The following is a 13889-nucleotide window of genomic DNA, read 5'->3' as shown; positions in this document are numbered from 1 at the left end:
TCCACTCTGATTTCTTCTTTGACTCATGTGTTACTTATAATTGTGGTATTTTTCTGTTACTGATTTCTAATTGAATTCCGTGGTGGTCAGGGAACACACTACTTCTGATTTAAATCTTTTAAGTTTATTAAGACCTTTAAAAATGGCTCAGAATATGGTCTTTGAAAATATTCCATGATCACTTAAAATAATATGTACTGTGTTGTTGTTGTGTAGAGTGCTCTGTAAATGTCCATTAGGTCATGTTGGTTGATAGTGTTGTTTGAGTCTCATATATCCTTTATTGATCTTCTGTTTTAGTTGTTTGACCCTTTATTATTATGTAATGCCCCTTTTTACTTCTGATAGTATTCTTTGCTTTGCTCTGGGACCTACTTTTTCTGATGTTAATATAGGCATTTCATCTTTCTTTTTATTAGGGCTAGCATGGTACATCTTTTCCAATCTTTGTCTTTCAACCTATTTGTATATTTGTATTTAAAGTGGGTTTCTTATAAACAGCATACAGTGGGCTTCTCGGTTTTTTAAATCCACTCTTAAGATCTCTTCATTTTAATTAGCATGTTTATACCATTGATATTTAATGTAGGTATTGATATAATAATGTTTAAACCTATCATTTTGCCATTTTTTTTATTTGTCCCATTTGTTATTAGTCCTCTTTTTCTGCTTTATAATGGACTGAGTACTTTTTATTTTTATTTTTTTAAAGATTTTATTTCTTTATTTGTCACAGAGACACAGAGAGAGAGAGAGAGCACAAGCAGGGGGAGTGGCAGGCAGAGGGAGAAGCAGGCTCCCTGCTGAGCAAGGAGCCTGATGGAGGACTCTATCCAAGGACCCTGGGATCATGACCTGAGCTGAGGCAGACACCCATCCAACTGAGCCACCCGGGCATCCTGGACTGAGTACTTTTTGTGATCAATTCTAGCACCTTTACCAACTTAGTGATATCTCTTTAAGAGGTTGTTTGAGATTCATTGAGTATATCCTTACCACCATCTGTCAAGTAATATTATACTTTTCCACTTAGAGTATAAAACCTAATAACAGTATACTTCCATCTCACTTCTCTTGGCCTTTACGTTATTATTGCCAAGCCATTTACTTCTACATTTTATAAACCCCATCCTACGTTGTTATTATTTTTGCTTTAGTCTGTTATCTTTTAAAACAATCTTAAAATTAAGAAAAAGGCTTTTATATTTATTCATGAATTTTGTTTCCAGTACTTTTCATTTCTTTTTGTAGATCTGGATTTCCTTTTGATATTGTTTTCCTCTTGTGTGATGAACTTAGTTTAATATTATTTGTAGTTTAAGTATGTTGGTGATGAATTATTTTAGCTTTTGTTTGTTGGAAAAAGTCTTCATTTTGCCTTTGTATTTGAAAGTTATTTTCATTACGTATGGTATTTCAGGTTGACAGTTTTGTCCTTCCTTACTTTAGAGATACCATTCTACTGGTTTCTGGCTTGCATTGTTTCTGAGAATTCCTCTGTCTACCATGTCTTTGTCCTTCTGTACATAATGTTTCTTTTTTGTCTGGTTGTTTTAAAGATTTTCTCTTTAGATATGCTGATTATGATGTGCCTTGGTTTAATTTCCTTCACGTTTTCTTCTGTTTGGGGATTGTTGACTTTCTTGTATTTATAGGTTCATAATTTTCATCAAATTTCAAACATTTTTTGTCATTATTTTTTGAGATCTCTTTTTTTGTCTCATCTTGTCCTCCCCCTCTGGGTCTTCAGTTACATTATACTTACATAATTTGTGTGTGTGTGTGTGTGTGTGTGTGTGTGTGTGTATTTCTGCTTTTTTGGGGGGGGTCTTTCTTTAAATTTCATTTCAGATAGTTTCTGTCTGCTCAGATTGTTTTGTCTGCACATTGACTAATCTTTCCTTTTGTAGTGTCTAATGTGATGTTAATCCCATCAAGTATATTTTCATTTCAGATGTTTGACTTGGGCTTTTTTTAAATGCTTTTCATGTCTCTCCTTAGCGTATTGTGCTTTTCTCTATCTTCTTGAATATATACAGTGTCTTTGTAATAGTATTTTAAGGACCTTGTGCACTAATTATTTCCTTGTATTTCTAATTGATCAACTATTCTCATTATGAGATAATATTTTCATGCTTCTTTGCATGCCTGGTAATTTTTGAATGGATGAAAGACATTGTATATTTTATGTTGTTGGGGTCTGTATTCTTTAAAATATTTTAAATTTTTTTGGAGAACTGCATTTAAGTTGCTTGGAAAGTTTAGATCCCCACAAAGGTGATATGTTGTTGGACATTGTTAGGCAGTACCTGGTTTAGTACACCAGCTTGATCTGGTGATAATATGGCCCTGCTGCTGAGCCAGTGCTCTTCCAAATGCTCAGCCAGTGGCCCCATGTGACAAGGTTTCCTCATCTGGTTGTTGGAAGTGTGAACCATTCCTAGAGCTGTGGGAGCTACAGCTGCTGTTTGTTCTGCTCTTTCTGTTGGCTTCTTCCTTGGCCTCAGATAGATTGCTCACCCACACATGCTGATCAGTGTCTAGGTGAAGCCTCAAGTGATTCACCCAGAGGTCTCTGGAGCATTTCTCTCTGCAGCTCTCTCCTTTTGGGTACTCTGCCCTGCTAATTCTAGCTGCTCTGTGTCCCTGAATTTCAACTGTTTCTTCATCTCGGGACTTGCCTGACTTTGCCTGGGTTCCTCTTTTCTGCACTGTAGCCAGAAAACTCCCCCCAAACTGTAGGCAGGGCAGTTGCATTATATTTGTTTCCTTCGCTCAGGGATCATCGTCCTGTGTCTCAAAACCCTGTCTCATGTCTTTTGTCTGTTTTTTTTTGCTGGAGAGTCGATCTGGTCTGTCTTCTTCTGTCTCGGCTAGAAGCGGATGGACATCCTCTGTTAGGGGTTTCTAATCTTCCTCTGGTCTTCAGTCATCATTGTATACAGGCCTTGGGTCCTCTGGTCTTCAGTCATCATTGTATACAGGCCTTGGGCTGCCTGTAGGAGCCTTCGGCAGTGCCACTTACATGCACATTAAGTTTTTGCAAAGGCAGGATGCCTTGTCCTGTCCAGGTGAAGCATTCTTCAGACTTGGAGCTGAGACCACATGGTGCCCTAGGGGTCCCACCTAGCCTCCCCGCCCCCCAGTCTTCTCCTTACCGGTAGCTCCCCACGGGCCCACAGGATCGAGAATCTATACTTTCCCAAACTTTCCCAACACTTTCCACCCAGCTTTATGACTGTGGGTCAGGGTTTATGGGAGTCTGGGCTCTAAACATGTATCTGTATCTTAACTTCTGAACTCAGTTTAGAATCTAACCTCTTTTATGGAATTTTTTTCCTCTGGGAAACTGCCTTCGACCTCCTAAATAACTGATTTATGAGTACAGTCTTTTAATAAATTCCTTTGGTTTGATAAAATTTGGCATCTAAGGTGATAGATTATTCTTTGGGTTATTTTCTATCTGTGATTTCCAATTATAATAATTTTTTTAACCCATTTACAGGAATGTCTACAGAGAGAGATGTTCACATGGTTCCATGTAAGTAGTGCTTCTTATAATGCTTTTATAGAGGTTATGTCTTTAAATTGAGTGATTCTTTCTACATCAGTTGATTTGTTAAGTCTTGCTTGCATGTGAAGCCATGTGTCTTGCTGCCTCTCCTTGTGGCCTGGTTTCACATCTCATGAGGGACCTGTCACAGGTCAGAGTGCACCAACAGTGTCAGTGATTTGTATGATTTCTTTCTGACTGTTGTAGAACCAAGATTTTAAAAGAAGCCATTTTCTCCTTTTCTGTTAAACATTTTCCTCCAACTTAACCTGACCAGACTGTCCAGCAGGGGGCCTGAGGGCCGGTGCCAGTGTGCGCTGCTGGACATGTGCATTTGCCCCGTGCTTCACCAGCACACGCCAGCCAGGCAGTGACAGGTGTGTGATGTGGCCGTGGTGGTGAGTCCAGGCTGTGTGGCCTCTTGGGGCCTTGACTCCAGTTTTACAAAACTACCTTGAAACGATTCCTTTCAAATCCTCAAGACGTCTTTTTCTAAAGCTTATAAATGTTGTTTTCTAAAAGTTTTTATCAGGAAACTTGATTTCAGCAGTCTTGCATGGCATACTAACGTAGTCATGATACCATCTAGTGTTTGTGAAGTGCTTGATTAGTGCCAGCTTTACCAATCTGGGTTCTTCCCATCTAATCCCTTACTCCATCCTTACAGTACCCTGTGAGGTAGGTACTGTTGTTCTGCTCACTTTCCAAGGCTCAGCGACATGACACCACTTGTTGCCAGTGGTGACCAGGATTTGAGCCCAGGCCTCTGACCTCACGAGCCCGAGTCCCTTCACAATGGTAGGATAAGCAGGAGCTGCCTTGTTGATAAGATGTGGGCTCTGAAGTCAGTGTCTGCCCTTCCTGGTGGTCTTGATGGCAGCCCCAAGTAACCACCCCGGAGTCCTGAGCTCAGCTGACCCTGGTCCGAGAGCACTACAGCCACAGCCTGCCAAGCTTCCTGAGCCTCTATCCTGCAGCAGGGGCCATGACCTCATCAGCCACCCCTCGGGAGAGACGGTGGTGGTGGTGGTGAGGAGTCAGGCAACACTAGGTGTCTAGGGCTGGAGGGTAACTGGAGTCCTGACTGACGTTAGAAGAGGAAAGAGGGAAGTTCTTAATAACAAATTGCTTGAACAAAGGCCTTGTTTGTTCTTTCATTCATCTAGCAAATATTGACAAAGTCCCTGGGAGGTGCCAGCCAGTCTTCTGAAATCCCAGCTTCCTTTGGCTCATACCCATGTGGGGCTTACAAAACATAAATATACTAAGTAAACACATCAGTGTGTCTGGTGGGGATGCTTGCTGTGGAGGAGGGAAGGGAGGATCCGGGGTGTGGGAGTGCTGGCTGCAGTTCGAATAGGCCCACCCTACAAGGGGCATCTGAGCAGACCCTTGAAGGATATGCAGGAGCGAGCCCTGTGGGCGCTGGAGCACAAAGGGCTACAGGCCAAGGGGAGCGATGTGCCTGGCATGCTCATGGAGCATCGGGGAAGCTGGTGTGGCTGGAGCAGCGTGAGTAAGGGGCAGGGGGCAGGAGATGAGGTCAGAGAGCAGCAGGGTGCACATCAGGGGCCTGGAGGATTGTTCTGAGGTCGGTTCTCACTCTGCAGGGCACAGGGGCCGAGTGTGGGAGCAGGGAGCCTGGTCGTCTTTTTTCTCTCCGTGCTGGATCATTAAACTAAAGCCGTTATACTACTTGCTTCTTAGAGGACATCCAAATCCCCACTGGCTTGGGACCAACTCTGTAATTGTGCAAATCTGGGTCTAATTCTCACAGACATCCCGAGGGGAGAGCCGCTGGAATTCAGGCACATAAACAACGCCTTGTATGTACTGGGCCTCTTTTCCCACTAGATTTGGTGTCTTCCAAATTTCTTCTCCTGGCAAATGGGGAACCTGGCTGACACTTCTGGAAATAAGCAAGCATGCTCAGGTGGGGTGGGCTGGCCCCGACTGACATCCTGTCTCGTAGGCACAGCACCTCAGGCGCCCAGTGAGGAGAGGAGGCCCCGGGCAGCTGGGCTGAGAGGCCGGACGAGCAGCGCAGTCTGGCTGCCAAGACTGTGATTCTGGAGGGTTGCAGCACAGATTCTGGGAATTCCCAGAGGCTTGGTTAAGTCAAGGCAGTGAGGTTTTTAGAGGGCACCTGTGGCCTCTCTTGCAGGTCAGGAGAGAGCTGTTAGGAACACTGACTGGTTGAAGCAGAAACGGCTGATTCCAATCCTAGCCGAGTCCTGCAGGGCTTTCCTGTTCCTGACGAGGCAGAACGGAGCTCGTCGGCAGAGGATGTTTCCCAGGGGAAGTGGCAGCTTCGGAAGGACTTGGTTTTCCATTTGCACATCTCTGAGAACTTTCCACACTTCCTTAGAGTGAGGTGCCAGGCAGTTGTCTGGAGTGAAGCCGCTTCTGTGTGATGGCTGTGCTTTGACATGGCTGAGACCCCTGAAATCCCACTTTTTTTGCAGAGGGGACAGGGCTCCCACAGCTGCTTATTGGCAGAGCCCACTCCCTGCACATCTCAGAACTGGGCCTTCGGCCACACTAAGATCAGGACATTAAGAGACAACGATAACAAGACTATTGAAATTTTTATTTTCTTTGAGGTCTTTTATTTACTGTAATACTGACTTGGTTATTTGATTTTTATAGGGTGTTTTTCTGCATTGCCTTAAGATAACAATTCTCACTATAGAATTGGAAGATTTGGGAAGTATGAAAAAGAACTTTGAATCTCACCTGTAATGAGTACAGCCAGGAGGACTCCTCCATCAGGGCCCTTCTTCCCTGCTGTGTCCTTCTTGGTGGTGACCCTGGTTCCTTTCTATCTTGGGTGTGTTGCCTGGGGGGCTACTCTGCAGAGGGCCTCCCGGCCTGCCCCAGTCCAGGCCATACCTCCGTAGTAGGTTTGCTTGGATCAGAGGCAGTTTTTGTACGTCTGGCCTTTCTTCCTCAGATTCCTAACCTAGTCAGATCTCAGTCTTAGCTGATGGCCGTGCGTCATAGTTCAAGGAGAAAAGAGATGCTTCACTTTCCCATCCCGAACACTGCCATCCTGCTGTCCTGCCCCTTGGCTGGGTCTCCCTGCACCTAGGGCTGTGCAGGGCCTTGCTCCTGCCCCAATGAGGCCATCTCTCCTCTGTGTCTCGGTTCCTTTTCCCTGGCAGGCCACTTCGGTTAGCCTCCAAGATGACTCGGTATCTCCCATCTTAAAACGACAAAAGCTCCTCCCTTGATTTTCGGCCAAAATGGCAGATTGAATTCACAGCGACCTCTGCTGCTTCTTAAGAACCCAGTAAAATGACAGGTGAGATATTTTTAAGAGGAAGAGGCCACCAAGAGATTGAGAGGAGATGACAGAATTTGGGAGTTCAGAAAGCAGATGGACAAACAGAGGGACATAGCAGATCTGAGAACAGAAAGCGGGGAGGCGTGCACACGCTTGTGCTGGGGGGTCTGGAACGCAGATGGATTGCACTGTAGACAGACTCCCCAGTTTCAGGAATGACATTGCCATGTACCTCTGAAAATGAGGGGGGCAGTAAAGATGGGGCTGAAATAGGAAATTGGTAGAAAGCGTGTTTAGAAAGCAACCAGGTTCTCAGCCCCCTCCCCCCCAGCCTGACAAGCCCCTCCTGCCTGCAGCTAAAGCTTGGCTTCCTCTCCTGGAGGATGAACTAGGTGCCTGAGGATGGGAGGGGGTGGGGGGACTGTTCTGCAGGGAAAGTGGGGCTGCGCTCAACTGGGTTATGGAGCAGTGTGAACCCGGCCTCTATCCTATTGGCCCCAGAACACTGGGAACCTGGGATGGCTTTTGGATGCCTGTGAGTGGAGCAGCCATTCTAACAGTGGAGCAAGAAGCAAGTCCTCCACGCCGTTTCCTGGTGTGTTTTAGTGATCAGGAGGTGATTCATCCTTGGCCGACAGTTTGGAGGCAAATTAGCAATGAATGCACAGAAAACCAAGCAACCAAATGAGGCCCTCACTCCCTCCAGGAAGCACACGCCTTGTACTGGAAGGGAGGCAGGCAGCGTGAGGGGTGCACAAGGGCTCCAGAGCCTCTGGAGGAGAAGGACAGCACTTGGGCAGGGTGGAAGGAGCAGAGGGGTGGGGAGGAGGATTCTCACGTGTCCTAGTAGGAGGTTAGTGGAAGGTACATAGGACTGTCATCACTGAACTCTGGAGATAAATACCAAAGAGGGGAGGAACCCAGAGAGGAAGATTGCCTGTGGGACGGAGGCACAGGGAGGGGCACTGTTCACGATAGCTTTGTGGATTTACTTGACTTTTAAAACTATGTACATTTATAATTTTGTTAAGAATAAAAATTAAAAAGTTATATAGCAAATACGGTTTTACCACCACCCTCCAACCGTCCCTGCTCCTGCCTGGGCCCAGCTCCATGGCATGGCCATCTGGTCCTCCCCAGTGGGGCTTCATCCTCACCACTTGGCCAGCTTGTGAGGCCTCTGCTTCCCTGAATCCGGTAAAAAATCTTTCTCCTCGGGGAGCTTGAGCTCTGTACCTTAAGCAGAGTGACCCCTTCTTGTGATGTGTTCTTTCCCAGGCTCCCAGACCCTGTGCTGTCGTGGTCCCGTGTGTCTGTGGTACGTCGTCCCCTCGCACATGGTTCCCCTGTGTGTGAGCCCTCTGTCATGACCCTTCCCCAGCGCCCAGAGAGGGCCCTGCTGATGGTGCTCCAGGCCGTGGGGCCCCCACGCTGCAGCACACATTTGGTCTCTTTCCTCCCAAACTTTGCCTCAGGTAAAGATACCTCTGGGCCCTGCTTTTAAACTGAATGGTATGCTGCATAATGTTCCATGTTACCTAGTTTGAAAATACTACTTTTAAAAGTTTGTATGGTTTCCACTATATGGGTGTGCCGTCGACCTTGAACACATGGGGGTTAAGGTATCTGACCAATCTCCCACACAGTTGAAAATCCACGTGTAACTTTAGACTCGTCCTAAACTCACCCCACTGTTGACGGGAAGTCCTAGTCATACATAAACAGTCAATTCACACATTCTTGTATGTTATATACTGTATTCTTACAATAAAGTAAGCTAGAGAGAAGAAAATGTTACAAGGAAAATCCTAAGAGAAGATATATTTACAGCACTGTATGGGACGTATAGAAAAAATTCATATCTAAGTGGACCTGTGTAGTTCAAGCCTGTGTTGTTAAAGGAATGAGTCAACTGTAGGTATTATTTTATTATGTCATCCCCTTTTTGTTTAATGGGTTTAGTGGGTTTCCTTCATATCTGTCACTGATGTCCGTCGTAGTGAGGTGAGCATCCTTGTGCATGAATCTACTTTTCCTCTTCTTGAGGATTGCAGTATCGCAGTCTTTGTCCACGTAGGATGCCTAGGTCACAGGAGATGCACACTCTTAAAGAAATATGGCATAACGTATAATTGCCGGTTGCGCCCTGGTGGCTGGATCACACCAGCACCGTGTCCCTGAGAAGCGTGGAAGCTCACGGTGTGCTGCCGCGCTCAGCTCTGCCGCTGCTTGCTTTGGCCTGCCTTCTTCGGAAGCATTCCTGCCTTAGCGAAGGCGTCCTGCAGGGGCTTCCCCCGCCCCCCACCGCTGGGTCATTCGCCTTTCACCTTTCACTTGGGCATGGGGATTGTGGGGCAGTCTTACATTTGGAAAGCCTCTTCCTGTTGGGTAGTGGGTGGTGACTTAAATTTTCTTTTCTGCTTTTGTTTTCTGGCATTGTTTTGTGTAATCCACTTGGGATTTAATTTAATGTATGTTATTAGGTGAATGTATAAGTTATTTTTTCTTACAAGTATTGAAAATACTACTTATTGAGAAATACTTCATTTTCCTAATGACATGTGCTGCTACTTTTGTCCTATAAATTGATCTTATATGAAAATATTGTATACATTAATGTTTATTTTTGCATTCTGTAATCTGTTCATTCTTGTGCTGGTACAACTGTCTCAATTATTCTAGTTTTATGGTATATTTATCCAATAACCCCATTATTAAAAAAATATTTTGACTATTCTTGGCTACTCACTTTCTAGATGAACTATAGAAAGATTTTCAAGTTAAAAAAATGAATCATATTGGGATTTCTTTTCAGATAGATCAAAGCTATAATTTGAATTGAAAACAGTTGCTTTTTTACCACGATTCCCTTTCTAATGTAGGAAGATACTCTATTTTCTCATTTGTTCTAAGACTTCAGTTGCTGTATGTAGCTTTCTTGCTGCAGGTTTTCTCTTCTGAACCCTTTTCCAACTTATTTTTGTTATCTGGTTATGGTAATTGGGATTTTCTCATTACACTTCGCTAGTATTTAATAGTGTACAGGATGCTGTCAGTGTTCGTGTATTTGGACATGGCCATGTGTTAAAGTGCTTTTAGCTGTAATAGCGTTCTCCACTGAATTTTTTGATTTCTTCCTGACTTGATCCAAATGCTTTCACCAGGAAGCATGCTTGCTGTGGCTGTCTGGTCAATGTTCTTCATCAGGTTACAGAAGTTCCCTTCTGTTGCTCTTTTATCGAGTTGTTTTTCACAATCAAGAGTGAAAGTTGCATTTTACTTAATGTGTTCATTGCTGCTATTAAGATAATCCCATGATTTTCTCCTTTCATCTCTTACTATAGAGAATTCCAGAGTTAGTGGTAGGGTTAGGTCTGGAGTTAAGATTGGTCCTGGGATTGGGGTTTGTGTGGTCCTGAGTTACTGTAAAGGTTAGGAGTAGGGCTCACACTAGGGTGACACTGCTCTAGAAGTTTCCTATTTTCTAATTTTTAAATTTTTTGGGTTTTGTTTAAATGATAGCTTGCCCCCATAACAGGACTTGAGAAACTTCCCCTATTTTTCTATCCTTTATTTAAATAACTAATTTTTCTATTTTCTATGTAGAAAAGCAAATATTACTGGTCTAATATTTGATAGAAAACTCTATCAAAACCTCTAAGCCCAGAGCCTGTTTTGGAGCCAATACCATTTATCTCTTGTGTGTGCATGGGTTTCTTCCTGAGGAAGCAGTCCCTGCGGGTGCTCTCAGGCCCGGGTTGCATGTGCACGCGCCAGGTGCCTGTGGTCTTGGTCTTCTCTGGGTCTCTCTCTGCCTTCTCTTCATTTCTAAGGCTTGTTTCAGCGTTTTGGTCAGATTTGTCAAACTTGTCTTCATTTCTTATTTAGCTATTATTAATTTTTAATAGTTTTCAGTTATACTGATCATTTATAATTTTGTTTGCAATTTAATTTCCAAATTTAATGCATGGTTCCTTTTTCTTTTGGGTTATGCTGTTATCTTTCTAATTTCTCGAATGCTGCTTTCATATATTTACCTTTTTTTTCTAATGACTGCATCTCGGCTCTCAGATTTCTTTCAAGACACTTTGAACTCCATCCCACTGGTTTTGATGTGACCTGTAATCATTCAGATGCTTGTCATTTCCATGCTTTGTTCTAACATTTTGTAGGTGATTTCTCCCACCGTACTTCTGTTGTTAACTTTCTACTTTTAAAGCTTCACACTCAGAGAATGCGGCCTCTCTGAGTCAGTGAGGGTGGGCACAGGGGACAGGAGCCTGTGGGGCTGTGGTTGCCATGTAGGAGTGGTGACAAGAGCTTGGCAAGGGCTGGTGGTCATGGAGCCAGGGCCTTATACAGGGGGACACGTGGCAAGTTACAGGGGTGTGGTGGGAGCACACAGAGAATGTGGGAGAGTGACACTGAGGGGCCAGGGAGATGGAAACAGGGTGCGGTGAGAAGAGGGCCTAGAGTTTGGAGGGCAGATTAATTTCCATGTTGGGCCATAGGGAGAAATGCCCCAGGGCCTTTTGGGACCCTCACTCAGAGTGAGGGGCAGGTGTGGGGCTGAGGGACCCCTATGCCAGTGTGTGTGCCCAGAGCATCAGTTGTATCCTCAGGGCTGTAGTAGGGGAGATGAAGCTGGCGAGGTCAGGTTTGTCTCTCTATGTAGTGGTCCCTGGTGGGTGGGCTGGGCTCCAGGAAGCCTCCTGCCCCAGAGGTTCCAGGTAGCCTGCCATTCTTCGTGTGGTGTACCTCCATCTTGTCAGGACCTCCTGCTGAAACAAACGCACACGTGTCTGGTGTGTTTTCGAGGGGAGGAGAAAGGGCACAACGAAGGGCAACAACCACACTCTCAGGGTTTGAAGGCCAGATTAGTCCGACTTTCATCACGTTATGCAGGATCTCATACACTCATGGTGTTGAAGCAGAACCCTGTCTACCGCTAGTGCACTGTGGTCGCCCCTGCTTCCAGGGAGGCTGGGCCATGCAGTCCCCTCTCAGGCAGCCCTGTGCTCCATCACGGTTGTGGTCACACAGGAGGGAGAAGGAATTTGGGGAGAGCAGCCAGCTGTCAGCCACCGGAAAGGATGAGGACTGAGTGAGAGAGCCTGTGGTCACCTGTACCAGAGCTGGTGGGTTCCTTGTTTAAAAGATGCATGTGTAGCCCATGTGCTGTTAGGGTTAGGAGGGAGCTAGATTTGGGGGTGCTTCCCACACTCACAGAGAGGGCGCTGTCCATAGGCCCACCCCTGATGCCAGGGTCCCAGTGCGTGCAGGGTAGGGGCAGGGAGGGGCCCCATCTCCTTGTGGAAACATGTGCCTCAGGAGCAGAGGAGAGGGACAGTACCAAGGAGGTGGTGGCTCCTTGGGGAAGGCTACTTCACATCCTTTCGGAGAGAAGTGAGCGATGGGCCAGTGCCAGTGGCTGCAGAGGCCTCCAGCCAGCCTTCCCTTTCTGCTCTTTATTTAAGGTGGGCATGGGACGCCTTGCTGAAGGACTCTCAGGGAGAATCTGTGCCACAATGATGTGTGAGTTGCCCCGCTGGGCCTGCAAAGACCTCAAGGCACCTGTTTCTCGGGTTGTGTCCTCTGCTTGGCTTTCCTTTCTGATTTGGTTGAGTGGTTTTTATTCTTTGCCTTTCTCCTCTCACGGGGATATTGGAGAGTGCTGTTCTCCCGGAGGTTCAGATCATTGCAGCCTGGCAGGAAGGGGCCGATCGTTTTTCACAAGATGACTCATTCATTCCTCCCTCTTTGCCGCGTTGCCAGGCTGTCTGGCGGCCCCGCATGCAGAGCAGTGATGGATCTGGAGCGCCGTTATCTCTGGTCCGTGGTGACCGGGGATGGCGTTGGGGGGGGGGTGGAGGACAAGTCACATTTAGGTACACATTTAGACAAATGGGAGCTAGCCTTTCCAGACGCTTCCTTTATAAACGTACCTTCCATTCAGTACAGACGTGGAGCCTTTACTGTTGTTCTTTAGCCAGGCTGGGTTAGGTGCACCCAGGTGTGGTGAGCGGTGCCCCACCTTCTGCTCTGGTAAGGGCGGCCTGATGTTTCCTACCCTGGGAATGTCACTTGTGGCCACAGGGGCCAAGGATGCTTCTACTTCTCTGCTTAAACGCATTCATTCTGCTTGTTTCAAGCCTTTGTTTTTCCTTTCTCTGAAACTCCAGTGGCACTCACAAGTTACACCATTCGATTCAGTGCACACTTCCTACTTGTATCATGGAGGCCGCCTTGTCTTTGGATAGGACAGGCCACCAGTGATACTTTCCAGTAACATGGAGCCGGCAAGAGGCTTTTAGTGTGGGCCTCTACCTCTTCTAAGTGCCCTGGCTATCACACTCTTTTAGGGCACAAGTCTATAACCCCACAGCTTGGTTCACTCTGTAACTGAGTACATGAACTTGACTCTACCCACTTGTCTCCCTCCCAGCTCTACCTCATCGCAGGCTGGCTAGGAGCCTGTGTCTTACAGCAATTCTTCCACTTGCACTGTCTCTGCAGAGCCTGGGCCTCAGGCCAGATCTCGTGGGGCTGGCAGCAGCTGGGAAACAGCTGCTACCGGAGCATGGCAGTGAGCTGTCCTCGTCACCCCTTGTATCAGTTTGGCAGAACAGGGGTGGAAGTCATAGGAGGAGAACTTTCTGGTAGGAGCCCACCTGGGCTGGTGACATCAGCCCGCCTGGGGATCCAGCGACTGCATTCTGCTTCCAGCTCCTTTCCCAAATCACCCGGTGACCTTGGCTAGGTCACTGTCCCTGTCTGCCATGCTTGTCCATCCGTGACACTGCATCTCCTTACCTGTTCCTGCCTGGTCTCAGAGCAGGAGCGGGGAGGCAGCAGGAATGGGAGGTTCAGGCAGGTTAAGTTTCTACAAGAGGGCGAGGGGCATTGATGTCTTTCCTGTAATAAATACGTGAGCATATGAAAAGATGGTTTCCGTAATAATTGCTTTGTTCCAGGTGGAAGTGGGAAGTCCCTCACTCAATCCCTGTAATGCTCCAAGGTCTTTGATTCTCCTGCTTTATGAGTGAGGAA

General features: G+C 46.3%; 1 protein-coding gene across 12 annotated transcripts in view; it reads left to right on the top strand.

Moving 5' to 3' along the window:
* The window catches only part of PCBP3 (poly(rC) binding protein 3), a 273540-nt gene that overhangs the window by 84123 nt on the left and 175528 nt on the right, over positions 1–13889 (top strand). For 11 of the 12 annotated variants that reach the window (XM_040621792.1, XM_040621791.1, XM_040621790.1 and 8 more), the window contains one exon: positions 3506–3541. The exons of the other annotated variant lie outside the window; for it this stretch is intronic. The gene's annotated coding sequence lies outside the window, so the exon portion shown is untranslated. The remainder of the gene's footprint in view (positions 1–3505; positions 3542–13889) is intronic. 12 annotated transcript variants of the gene reach the window in all.

The sequence above is a fragment of the Ursus maritimus genome, unplaced genomic scaffold (genome assembly GCF_017311325.1).
Source record: "Ursus maritimus isolate PB19 unplaced genomic scaffold, ASM1731132v1 scaffold_4, whole genome shotgun sequence".
Classification (NCBI taxonomy): Eukaryota; Metazoa; Chordata; class Mammalia; order Carnivora; family Ursidae; genus Ursus; species Ursus maritimus.
Note: the sequence above shows the minus strand (reverse complement) of the source record. Positions and strands in the feature narration are given on the sequence as shown.